Source organism: Piliocolobus tephrosceles, chromosome 11 (assembly GCF_002776525.5).
Source record: "Piliocolobus tephrosceles isolate RC106 chromosome 11, ASM277652v3, whole genome shotgun sequence".
Lineage (NCBI taxonomy): Eukaryota > Metazoa > Chordata > Mammalia > Primates > Cercopithecidae > Piliocolobus > Piliocolobus tephrosceles.
The window spans coordinates 5,142,420-5,155,940 of record NC_045444.1 but is presented as its reverse complement, the minus strand read 5'-3'; the positions used below and the strand labels follow the sequence as shown (position 1 = coordinate 5,155,940).

The following is a 13,521-nucleotide window of genomic DNA, read 5'->3' as shown; positions in this document are numbered from 1 at the left end:
TTTGAGAAGTTCAATAAATCACCGAGTGTGGAGAACCTTGGTGGCTGAGATGGATTCAAGCCCCTGTTCTCTGACTTCAGACGAGGCTGTGGAAGGAGTTTGAGATTTTTGGCAAGAAATACAAACCTTTTATATCACCAACTCCATTTGTTTTTCCACTTTGAACAAACTACTTAGAAACTCAAAAGTTACTGTTTCATCTGTAAAGTTAATATACTTTCTAAGATTGTTTTGAAGATCAATATTGTTATTAGCATATTGCCAGGTACCAGGAGGTATTTAATGAATATGGTATTCTTTTTCTCAATTTAATGTAATGGTCTTCTTGTCCTCATTGAATTAATAATTCATAACATTAATTTTGTGATTTATTATAAACTTGCAAGCATTTTTACAAACCCATGCATGGAGTGAGGAAGATATTTTAGATTTATTTTATTAATAAGTAAGTCAAGACTCATAGATGATAGGAGTTACCCAGAAGTTACCCATGACTCATAATGAATGATACATGGGTATCAGTATTATCTCTCCAAGTTACTGAAAGTTTCTTAAGGACACAAGAATGTTTTAAATTTTATCTTTAAAAATATGCATCAATTATAAATTAAGATATACAATGCAGTCCTTAAAAGTATAAACTGTCAGTTCTGCAAAAACTCTTTCATCATCATAAACATGCTTAATTAACTTCAGCAGACTTTAGCTTACTTGTTAGCAAAAAGAGGATAACAACACTAACTTTCTGATTTAAGAAGAATGTGCAATATTGAGAATACCTAGACTATAACAAATACTCAGCAAATAAGATCTCCAGTATAAATGAGGGACAAATAGTTGTACAATGTCAAATGGATTTTCAAACCATTCTTAATTTAGTTAAACCTAGACTTAAGTGTCCTACTTTGGAAATTAGAGTAGTTTTTGGTATTCCTATGAAAATTTCAAAATGAACCAGCAAGGAAAGGCAATGTTTTGAATTAATTTTCTCTCAAAACCATAGCATAGGAAAAACATTTTCTGATGACTTATCTAAATGTTATTAGAGACACATAAACTGATATCAACATTTTAGAGTTATATTTCATCATTACAGGGGAGTTTGTTATAGAAGGAAAAGAGAACGAAGAGAATGAATGTGGTACTAAATGAAATCCATTATCAATCCTATAACTCACTATGTTATATAGTTGAGCTTCAAAATGAAAAGATGAAATTAGAATCATTTTTTTGAATTTCACATGATTAGTGGCATCACTATCCCTATAGTTTTCTATCTAATGATATTAAAATGATTTAAATGTTAGAGTTAGAATGGAACTGAACTAGATTTTATCTTAATACTAGCTATGCTTAAAAAGTTTACTTAGCAAATTTATATTTTCATAAAATATAGGGGAGATTCTTAACCTAATTCAGAAGGGGGGCTAACCCCTGTAAAGCCACAGGTGTGGAGCTGCCCAAGGTAATGGAGCCTACCTATCATTTTGTAGCTGTAAAATTTGACCGCCCTGCTGGATTTCGGTTTTGCATGGCGCCTGAAACCCCTTTGTTTTGGCCGATTTCTCTCCTTTGTAATGGCTGAATTTACCTGATACTTTTACCCCCATTGTATCTAGGAAGCAACTAACTTGCTTTTGATCTTCCAGGCTCATAGGCAGAAGGGATGTGCCTTTTCTCAGATAAGACTTTGTACTGTGAATTTTTGAGTTAATGCTAAAATGAGTTAAGACTTTGAGGAGACTGTTGGGAAGGCATGATTGGTTTTGAAATGTGTGGACATGAGATTTGGCAGAGGCCAAAGTAGGAGTAATGTGGTTTGGCTTTGTTGCCCCACCCAAATCTCATTTTGAATTGTACTCCCATAATTTCTGCATATCGTGGGAGGGACCCAGTGGGAGATCACTGAATCATGGGGGCGGTTTCCCCTATAATGTTCTCCTGGTAGTGAATAAATCTCATGAGGGAGTTGTTTCTTTTTTTTTTTTTTTAACAAATTATTTATTTTATTTTGTATTCATTGTTGCACAGTATCAGAAGATGTTCCAAGCTTCAGTTCATTATTAATATCATTTCTTCTTTGTTCTCCTGGCAAATCTGATGACATGCTTGATATTGGCGTGTGGTGGAATGGTACTGAGTAGTCTGTTAATGAAGGCGGAATAGCAGCAGGATCAACCGAAGTCACACTGGGCACCCTTACAGAAGATGGCTGATACATGAGAACCCCTTTGGTTGGGCTGCTTTGTGTTTCTGACATAAAGATGCATTTCCTTTTGGCAGGAGGGTCTTCTTCTTCATCAGAAGAGCTTTCTATTGTAAGATCAATAACATCTACTTTCTTCTTGCTTGCCTCACTGGCTACAGTCACTGAACAAGGCTTACTGAGGACGCTTGAACTTTCTATTTTTGTACACGGCTGGCTGGATACTTTCATAGCTTCTTTCTTCGGTCTCATTGGACACCAAGAACCATCTTCCTGGAATTTGATCTCATCCACATCAGAACAGTCATTGAGAATTTCCATAAAAAGCCCATCTAATATTAGACTTTCATAGGCAGCTTTTTTGTCACACACAGGACAAATCCAGGTGGGCTTCTTCTCATTCATTTGTAGATAAAGGGCAGCATCAAAACACTGCAGGTGTGTACAAGTCACTGCACGGCATGGGATTGTCAGTCTCATTTTTCCTAAAGGGCACATCAAGGATACCCGAAGGCTAGTTGTAGCAATTTCACTATCAGGATCTGCAGTAAGTTTTTCTTTAATTAGTGCTCTGGAATGATCAGGGTTTCTAATACCTTTCATTTTTAATCTCTGTAATAACATGGCTGATGTAAGCTGCCGTACAAGATATACAGACATGGAGTAATTCTTCCCAATTTCTGATGCCCAAGAAATGGAAATTTGGTTTGGCACAGCTGAAGATAACCTAACTAAAGATGTAATATTCAAGGGGCGTCCAGGGCGCTTCTGTTCAATCCCATTTTTAGGTGGTGGTGCGTAGCCAGGCAAAGGAAATAGCTTCCCATTTACTTTTATACATAGACTATTTGGATAGTTATCTTCTTGAGGGCAACTTGTCTCTGCCAGGCAAAGTCTCAACTGAACTTGGACTGTATAATCTCTCCTACCACCTGGCAAAAAATCCCTGGATATGCATATCTCTCTAACTTGTTGAGGTGTCAAAGCAAAAATAAAAAACTTCTCTTGAAATCGCTGAATACTGCTTTGAACTAAACTTGTGGGCTTGATGAGAACATCAAGGACATCATAAAAGGGCAGATTTTTTAACTGCACATCAGGATGGACAGGAGGAATTGGGGGAGATGGCTGCTGCATCTCAAATGTGGGCTTAGTATCTTGAAGCAGCACAGAACCAACAGGAGAGTATGGTGAGTGAGGTGTAACTGAAGTGGAAGGCAAAGAGTGGATTCCAGCCACGGCCAAGTCAGGTTCTACAGGTGACGAGCTACCATCCAAACTGAAAACCGATGATTTGATTGTGGTTAAATCAGAAAGTCCTTCAAGAGTTCGTGGATATCGGCGTCTATACAATTCTCGGATTTTAATCTGAACCGCAGGGCTGCAGCCGCTCTTCAATAAATGCAGCGCCCTCATCAGGAGGTCATGCTTGCGTCCACTTTTATTCCGTCCAGCAAAGCCTAGTAATACTTGCAGTTCAGAAACCCTAAAACTAGAAACCATATTATCTTATTTAGCAGTCAGTCAAACTTCTAAAACGATTGAAATTCCCAGCTGGGTATCCAAATGACAAAAAGACCAGAACGGCTAAAATGAAAAACACTGATAACACCAAATGCTGGCGAGGATGCAGAGAAACTGGATCACTCCATACATTGCTGGTAGGGATGTAAAATGGTACAGCCACTCCTCAACTCTTCGAAATCCGCCATTTTATACCACCCGCGGGCGCCGCCACGGCTGCCGCCGCACCCACTCCCGTTGCCGCCAACGACGCTGCGGCCACCACAGCAGCCACCGCCTCCAGCACCATCCTGCACTGGGCGCCGCTTAAGACGCCGCGGCCCGGAAGTTGTTTCTGCTGTTGCTTCTTCCTTGTTCTCTCTTGCCACTAGCATGTGAGAAGTGCTTTCACCTTCAGCCATGATTGTGAAGCCTCTCCAGCCACATGGAACTGTGAGTCTATTAAACCTAATTCTCTTTCCAGTCTTAGGTATATTTTCATCATCAACATGAAAATGGACTAATACAGTTATGAATTATTTCCTCCTCTTGTATTTTTGGAATATTTTGAGAAGGATTGGTATTAACTATTAATTGTTTAAATATTTGTTAGAATTGACTGGTGAAGCCATCTGCTTTTGGATCTTTCTTTGTTGTCAGATGTTTTTTATGCCTTGTTCAATCTCTGTACTTGTAGGTCTGTTAAGATTTTCGAATTCAAGTTGATTTTTTATAATGTGCGTTTCTAGGATCTTTAAAATTTTGTCTGGGTTATCTGATTTGTTTTTGTACAATTGTTTAAAGTATTTTTTATAATTCTTTTTATTCCTGTAAGGTTTGTAATAACATCCTCATTTTCATGTATGGTTTTAATAATTTGTCTCAGTCAGTCTAGTGAAAGATGTATCAGTTTCATTGATCTTATAAAAAATGAATTTTTGTTTCATTGATTTATTGCTTTCCTATTCTCTATTTTATTTATCAGTACTCTGATCTTTATTATTTTATTTCTTCTGTTAGCTTTGATTATAGTTAGCTGTTCTTTTCCTACGTCATTAGAGTTAGGTTAGTATTTGGAGGTCTCTCTTTTTTTCTTTTTAGTGTAAACATTTACAACTTAAATTTCTGTAAAAGCACTGCTTTCAGTGCATGTCATAAATTTTGACAAGTTGTGTTTTTATCTATGTTTATATGAAAGTACTTTCTTTTTTTTTTTTTTTTTTTTGAGACGGAGTTTCGCTCTGTCGCCCAGGCTGGAGTGCAGTGGCCGGATCTCAGCTCACTGCAAGCTCTGCCCCCCGGGTTTACGCCATTCTCCTGCCTCAGCCTCCCGAGTAGCTGGGACTACAGGCGCCCGCTACCTCGCCCGGCTAGTTTTTTGTATTTTTTAGTGGAGACTGGGGTTTCACCGTGTTAGCCAGGATGGTCTCGATCTCCTGACCTCGTGATCCGCCCGTCTCGGCCTCCCAAAGTGCTGGGATTACAGGCTTGAGCCACCGCGCCCGGCCGAAAGTACTTTCTAATTTCTTTGGCAATTTCTTCTTTGACTTATTTGTTGTTGAAGAGTGAATTGTTTAATTCACACATATTTATAATTTTTAAAAAATTTTTATTTTGTTATTGATTTCTATCTTCATTCATTGTGCTTGGATAATATATTTTTATAATTTAAATATTTCAAAATATATTGATACTTATTTTATGGCCTAGTATTGTATATTATGGAGAATGCCATGTGTTCTTGAGAAGAATATATGTTCTAGTGTTGTTGAGCAGTGTGCTCTCTGGATGTCTATTTATCTAGTTTGTTCATCTGTTGTTTCTGTCTTCTATTTCTTTAATCATCTTCTGTCATATTCATTATTGCAAGTGTGTTATTGAAGTCTCAATCTGTTATTGTAAAACTGCCTTTCTCTGCTTTCACTCCTTCAATGTTTAACACACATATTTTGTGGCTCTGCTGTTTTGCACCTTTCTTTTATAGCTGTTATATTGACCCTTTTGTCGATTAATAAAATCCTTCTTTGTCTCTTATAACAATTTTGAGTTCATTTCTTTTCCGATATTAGTACAATCATATCAGCCTTTTTTTGCTTATTATTTGCACAAAATGTATTTGTCAATAACTTCTTTTGAATCTATGTGCGTCATTTAAGTCAGTCTCTTTTAGAAAACATACACTTGGGCTAGATTATTTAATTGTAACTTTAACCGATTTACACTTAATGTAATTACTGAACAATAACATAGCTGTGGCAATTGTTTTGAACTTTTATATTAGGTTCAGTGGTACATGTACAGGTTTGTTATATAAGTAAATGAGTCATGGGGCGGAGGTTATATACAGATTATTTTCTCATCCAGGTACTAAGTTTCATACCTAATAGTTATTTTTTCTGCCCGTCTCCCTCCTCCTACCTTCCACCTCCTCCTCTTTATGTCCATGTGTTCTCATCACTTAACTCCCACTTATAAGTGAAAACATGTGGTATTTGATTTTCTGTTCCTGCATTAGTTTGCTAAGGATAATGACCTCTAGCTCCATCCCTGCCCCTGCAAAAGACATGATCTTGTTCTTCTTTTATGGCTGCCTAGTATTCAATTGTATACATGTACTATGATGTTTTATCCAGTCTTCCACTGATAAGCATTTAGATTGATTCCTTGTCTTTGCTATTGTGTGTAGTGCTGCAATAAACATACACATACATGTGTCTTTATCATAGAATGATTTATATTCCTTTGGGTATATACCCAGTAATGAGACTGCTGGGTCAAATGATAGTTCTGTTTTTAAGTCTTTGAGGAATCACCACACTGCTTTCCACAATGGTTGAACAAATTTACACTCCCATAAACAGCATATCAACATTTTTGTTTCTCCACAACCTCACCAGCATTTGTTTTTTTTTGCCTTTTTAGTAATAGCCATTCTGACTGGTGTGAGATGGTATCTCATTGTAGCTTTGATTTGCATTTCTCTAATGATCAGTGATGCTGAGCTTTTTTCATATGCTCGTTGGCTGCATGTATGTGTACTTTTGAAAGTGCCTGTTCATTTTCTTTGCCCATTTTTTAAAGAGGTGTTTTTTTTTTTCCTTATAAACTTAGTTAGCTTCCTTATAGGTGCTGGAATTAGACCTTTGTCAGATGCGTAGTTTACAAATTTTTTTTTCTTCTTCTGTAATATTGTCTGTTTACTCTCTTGGGAGTTTCTTTTGCTGTGCAGAGCTCTTCAATTAGGTCTCATTTTCAACTTCTGTTTTCCTTGTAATCACTTTTCATGTCTTTGTCTTAAAATCTTTGCCAGTTGCTTTGCCCAGGATAGTATTGCTTAGGTAGTCTATTATGGTTTTTCTAGTTTGGGGTTTTACATTTAAGTCTTTATTCATCTTGAACTGATTTTTGTATATAGTGTAAGGAAGGGATCAAGTCTCAAATGTCTGCATATGGCTAGCCAGTTATCCCAGAATCATTTATTGAATAGGCAGTCCTTTCCCCATTGCTTGTTTTTGTCATCTTTGTTGAAGATCAGATGATAGTAGGTGTTCAGGCTTATTTATGGGCTCTGTATTCTGTTCCATTGGTTTGTGTGTGTGTGTGTGTGTGTGTGTGTGTGTGTGTGTGTGTGCTTGCATCAGTACCATGCTGTTTTGGTTATAGTTTGAAGTCAGGCAGCATGATGCTTCCTACCATTTTTTGTTTGTTTGTTTGTTTGTTTATTTTGCATAGGATTGGCTATCCAGGATCTTTTTGGTTCCATATGAATTTTAAAACAGTTTTTTTTTTTTTCTAGTTCTGTGAAAGATATCATTGGTATTTTGATAGGAATAACATTGAATCTGTAAATTGCTTTTGGCAGGATGACCATTTTATCAATATTGATTCTTCCTATACATATGCATGAAATGTTTTTCCATTTGTTTGTGTCATATCTGATTGTGTTGAGCAGTGTCTTATAATTCTTGTAGAGATCTTTCACCTCCCTGGTTAGCTGGATTGCTAGGTATTTTATTATTTTTGTGGCCCTCTCTCACCACCCTTATTCGACATGGTATTGAAAGTCCTAGCTAGAGCAATCAGGCAAGAGAAAGAAATAAAGGGCAGCCAAACAGAAAGAGAAGAAGTCAAACTATCTCTGTTTACAGATGACATAATCCTGTATCTAGAAAAACCCAGAGTCTCAGCTCAAAAGCTCCTTAAGCTGATAAACAACTTCAACAAAGTCTCAGGATACAAAATCAGTATGCAAAAATCACTTGCATTTCTATATAAGAACCACAACCAAGTTGAGAGCCAAATCAGAAGAAACACAATCTCATTAACTTCTGGTATTTTACTATTTATTTTCAATAAGTTTTACATAAATTTCTTTGTGAATACCTCAATATTGCCTTTTTTGTGTTTCATAGTTTTTTTTTCAATATGCCATTTGATTTTATTTTTATTTTTGTATATATATTTTAGTTATCATCTGAATCATTGCTCCAGTTATTAAAATTAGCAGTATATATTGATAAAATTATACTAAAATTGATACCAATTAAGCTTCAATAACAACAAAAACAAAAATCTGGTTATATAAACTTTTGAGACCACTTTTGGTGTTTTGTCACAAATTATACTTTTATACCTTGTGTCTATTGACATAGATTTATAATTATTGTTTTATGCATTTGGTTTTTTAAAATTCTACAGCAAAGATAAAGAGTAATTATAAATCAAAAGTACAATGGTCTAATGTTTATATGAACCTATGGTAGTATAGTGTCCTAGTGTCCTTTCCTGAAATTGTTTATTTCTTCACATCTTTCAGACAGCTAGTGTCTTTTCAATTCAATATGTAGAAATTTCCTTAGCATTTCTTATAGGGCAGGCACATTTTCTATTGATGAAATTAGCTTTTTTCTTTTTCATAATCTGGGAATGTCTTTATTTGTTTTTAATTCTTAACAGACATTTGAACAGACATAGAATTATTATTATTATTATTTTATTTTCAGGACTCTAAATTTGTCATTCTGTTTTCCATGATTTTTGGCTCTCTCACCCCAACTCGAGCACAGTGTCATTATCACAATTCACTGCAACCTCCAGCTGCCAGGCTCAAGTTATCCTCCCACATCAGCCTCCTGAGTAGCTGAGACCACAGATGTATGCCTCATTATGTTGCTCAGACTGATCTTGAGTTACTGGGCTCAAGCGATCCTCCTGCCTCAGTTTCCCAAAGTGCTAAGATTATAGGTGTGAGTCACCATACCTGGCCTAATTAAACATATATCTTTCTTAAGTTCTAGAATATGTTTCTAGTAGCTGCTTTCTAGTTGTGATCTGCTAATTACTAATTTGGATCTTCATGAGACTGATGCCTATTGCCTTTATAAAAATTATTGTTATGTCATATTTCCCATCTCTTTGCCTGCTTTATACTTTTTGATGTCAGATTAGATATGTTTTAGATACTATAGGTTCTGCTATGTTTCTCTGATAAATAATTCTAGTTGTTAATGTTCTACAGGGTAATTAATTTAGCTTGATTTAAGTTCCAAACTCTGTCTTACCTGCAATAACCAACAGCTGAAATCTCTCTTCTGGTTTTCTATTCTTTATTTCTTTATGCTGAGCTCTGTGTCATCACTCTTAGGCATGCATAATTTAACAATCAGCAAATGATTTGATAAGTGGATTTTATTATTGGGTTTTGGGGGCCCAGTCTCTCTATGGTTGATTCCTCTCTAGGATCCCCAATCTCCATGATTTTCTGGACATTCTGAGAGCCAAAAATTGTTCTCTGATACTTCAAACCAGTAAAACAGTGGTTTTCTGTAGCCTATGTACTAAGGCAAAAAATACAAAGTTGTAAATCGCACCTGCCTGATTTCTCCTTTCAAAAGTCTGCTGCTGTCTTAGTTAATCTCCAATTCTATCACATAGGGCTTTAAAAATGTTTTCTTTTATTTTATAATTATTATATATGGGAAGGCTAACCTAGCATACTCAAAATCTACCAATTTATGGAGTATTAGTTGTAATTATGCTTAGTTAATTTCCGGTAATCATGTTGATTATTTTTCCAATCAACTTCTTCTTTGTAGTTTCTTGTTTCATATACTTTGAAACACACATTTTTTTTTGGTGTGCACATTTGACAGAGCCATATTTGAAATACTTATGCTTCAACATTCTTTTTCTTTTGTTTCTGTTGGTTTTCTTGCATGGCGTTTTTTATTTCCTTGTGGACAGAGTTACTTTTTATTGTGTGCTACCTATTTCTGTTATATATTTTGTGATCTGGAATGAAGTAGTTTGATCTAGAAATTTTTGATATTTTTTTCTTGTCAGTGCCTAGGGTCACTACTAATTAAGGTTACTCAAATTAAAATTTCAGCTTGGAAGATTTTTAGCCATCCAAGCTGTAGACAATTCTGATAGTTGACTTGTTTCAAATTCTTGGTCACATTTTACCCCCCAATTCTTTCTCAAAATATTATATATTTCATGTTGTTTACTTTCATATGGGAATGTGTTTAGTTCATAATTTTAATGAAGTATAACTCTTTATTCTCATGATTTTATGTAAGATGGTTTCTCCTTAGATACTCTACTGCATATAAGATGTAGATTTACTCATTCACTCTGTTTCCCTGTGAATCTGTGAAGACCGAGTCTCAACTATGTGGCTTGAAGTCAAAGCCAACAGTGAATTCAGCTTGTCATTCTAGAGTTCTGTCTTTACCTGGTCCTTGTTGTGACAGGTTCCCAGAGGCTGATAATCTCTAATCCAAAAATCCAAAACTTTTTGAGCACTGGTATGATACCATGTGTTAAATTCCACACGTAACCTAATATGATAGGTTGTAGTCAAAACTTTTTTCATGCATAGAGTTATTTAAAATATTGTATAAAATTACCTTCAGGTTGTGTGTATAAGGTTTATATAAAAAATACGAATTTTGTGTGTAGACTTGGGTTTCATCCCCAAGATAACTTATTATGGATATGCAAATATTCCCAAATCCAAACAAAATCTGAGATCTAAAATACATCTGCTTTCAAGTATTTTGGATAGGGGATACTCAATCTGTACTTACTTACCAAATCATCTGTACTTTTAAGATTTTTCTAAAATTAGATTTATTCAAACTTTTTAAGGTGTTTTTTAGAAGGAAGGCCTTAACTTACTGGGAAAAAATATTAAAAACTTAAGATACATTTTCCTTAATTTTTACAAGAATCTCATATGATTGGACAACAATATTAGACATTAAAATGTTCACTTTCAATGCCAGGAAACTTGAACTCACAGAGTTGACATAACACTATATGTAACCAGCTTAGTAAGCTGAGATACCATAGTTGGAATGCAGGATCCTCTAATACAAAAATTCATGCTTCTTTCCAACACCAACCTTGGTTTGAATATTGACTTACAAAGTCAGCTGCTGTATGATTTGGAAACACAAAAATGCAACAATAAAACCTTTAAGCATCATTAGTTAATGCCTAAATGCGACGATATATGTTTGAATATATGTGATAATATATGCGATTCATTTGCCAGATAATTAACACTAAAAGATTACTACGAATAATAGCTATGAATATGTGTCATATATGTACAACAGTTATATGTGCACATATTTGGGACTAAACTCATAATAAATCTATTGGTTGCTAAAAAATGCTTGTTGAATGAATGCATCCTAAATAAAGCAGCAATCACTCTGTCTTCACTATTCCCACATTTTTCAGGCATTTTGGAAAGTCCATTTTGACCCAGAACACAGTTCAGAATGTTTGTGTTCCTAACAACAGTTAAAACCATTTTCCAAGCATTTGTGTTATGCCCCAAAGGTGTCGTGGCTGAGTGGTCTGAGCAATCATACGTAGATGATGGAAGTCTGACCTTGACATTGGCTCCCAGAGCTCCTGCAAGAAAGTCACTTAACCTTGGGTTTCAGGTTCTTCATCTGTAAAATTGGGATTAAAAACACTTGCAGGCCCCTGAGGAAAATGTGAAGATTTCTGAAAGTGAATGTGTTAGGAAGTGCTTTGAATGTAAATATGATTCCTTAAATAGCAAAAGATGAATCTTTTCCTTTCTATTCCCACTGGAACATTTTTCCTCAGTCACGAATGAAGTGTTGTAGAATCTAAGGTGTTCAAAAGCCTGAAAACTAGTGTCAGGAAAATCTCAGTGTTAATCAGCTGTAGAACTAGTTGGTTCTTCCTGACACTGTCAGTAAAGTAGAAAATGAAGATAATATTTTGAACAAAGGAGCCCCTACCTCCTTTGTGCTGTGGTTCCTGCAGTCAACTCACTAGGACTATTCTAAATAATAATTTTACCAGAAGGTTCAAATGTTCCTCTGGGAACAAGTTTGGCTTGGGAAAATATGAGAAAATTTTGGAAGCTTGAAAAACTATCAAAACAATAAATCTGATGAAACTGAAGTATATCTATGGAGTCTTCGGAGAGGGAAAAACTAAAATAAAAAATGGAGTTTCTATGGCTTAATCTGCTTAGGGCCATTTTTTCTTCCTCTCATATGCCCTGGGGACAGAGCTTCCCTCTTTTATGTTTCTATGCTTGCATCAAACTCCTCTGTCCAGTCTGACCCACAATCAAATGAAAACCCACAGAACCTCAGAGTTAGAGAGAGGCAGATTTAGAATGTGTTAGACAGAGGCAGGTCAAACACAAAATAACCAGAACAAGACTTGGAAATGATGACCGGGTGAAACCTTGGAGAATACAAGAGGCTTTGTAGCTTGGGGAAATTTCTTGAAGAGGTAGTTACATAAATCAGGTCAGGCAAGGAGAGAGGTGACACAGACTGGGTACACTCCAGAACTTGGAGATTTGGTGTCACTCTATCTGTAAAAATTGAACACTGTGTCAGTTTTCCTGAGCCATCTTCATGCCTATGAGTCAGTAAATACTCAAAATTCCCCTGTTTTCTATGTATTTTCCCTAGAAACCATGGTAAACAATTAGGTGAACCATATCAGGAGGAAACATAGGAAAGGGGCTTTGGACCTTAGTAGATATTTTATCTTTATTATCCTGACTCCTGGCTGAGAATAGAATTAGAAGGAAAGAGTTCATCAAAACACCCAGCCCATTAATTCCTTCTGACACAACATTTATATGTAATCAATGAGCACAGACTATCAAAATGAAGCAATCCTTATTCCCTAGTTACAATTTGCATCTCTGAGGACCTTATAGACTAGATGACAAACACTATGCTGAGCTCAATTCTGAGCTACTTTGAATAGCCTTCCTGTAAACCCCTTAGCACTAAAGATAATGTCTATAAAAGTACCCTAAAAGTAAGTTTGTGTTTTGTTCATTATTAATTGGCTTCTTCTCCCATTTAATACCCTTCCTCTTATTTTTATTGTTGAACATAATATCTTGCATGATAATATCAGCAGGTGTGGTAAAGGCACTCCAAGAGTGAAGGTGAATGTTCAGTGTGATTACATAAGCCTTAAATGACAAGCGTTAGCTAGAGCTAGAAATTGCTACAATGTATGGTCATTTTGATCATTTTTACTATCCCATACATACTACAAATATATATCTAATAATTGCTATCCTTTATTACATAATGCTATCTGTCTTGGTGTGCACGTGCATATATTGTTACTCTCTGATATGAAGGGAAATATAAAAATATGGTTATAAATCTGGATCACAACCAACATGATACTTAGACCTGAAGCTGAGTTGGGGCAGGGGAGATCTCTCAATCCTTGGAGGCCTTGTGGATGACTTATGTCTGATGAGAAAAAACACAGCAATA

General features: G+C 35.7%; 1 pseudogene across 1 annotated transcript; it reads right to left on the bottom strand.

Annotated features, from left to right (window-relative positions):
* Positions 1–1,992: 1,992 nt before the first annotated feature.
* Positions 1,993–3,961, bottom strand: LOC113225124 (annotated as a pseudogene). Its single transcript, XR_003309762.1, has one exon. The product of XR_003309762.1 is annotated as an E3 SUMO-protein ligase PIAS2 pseudogene (transcript).
* Between the last annotated feature and the right edge of the window lie 9,560 nt (positions 3,962–13,521).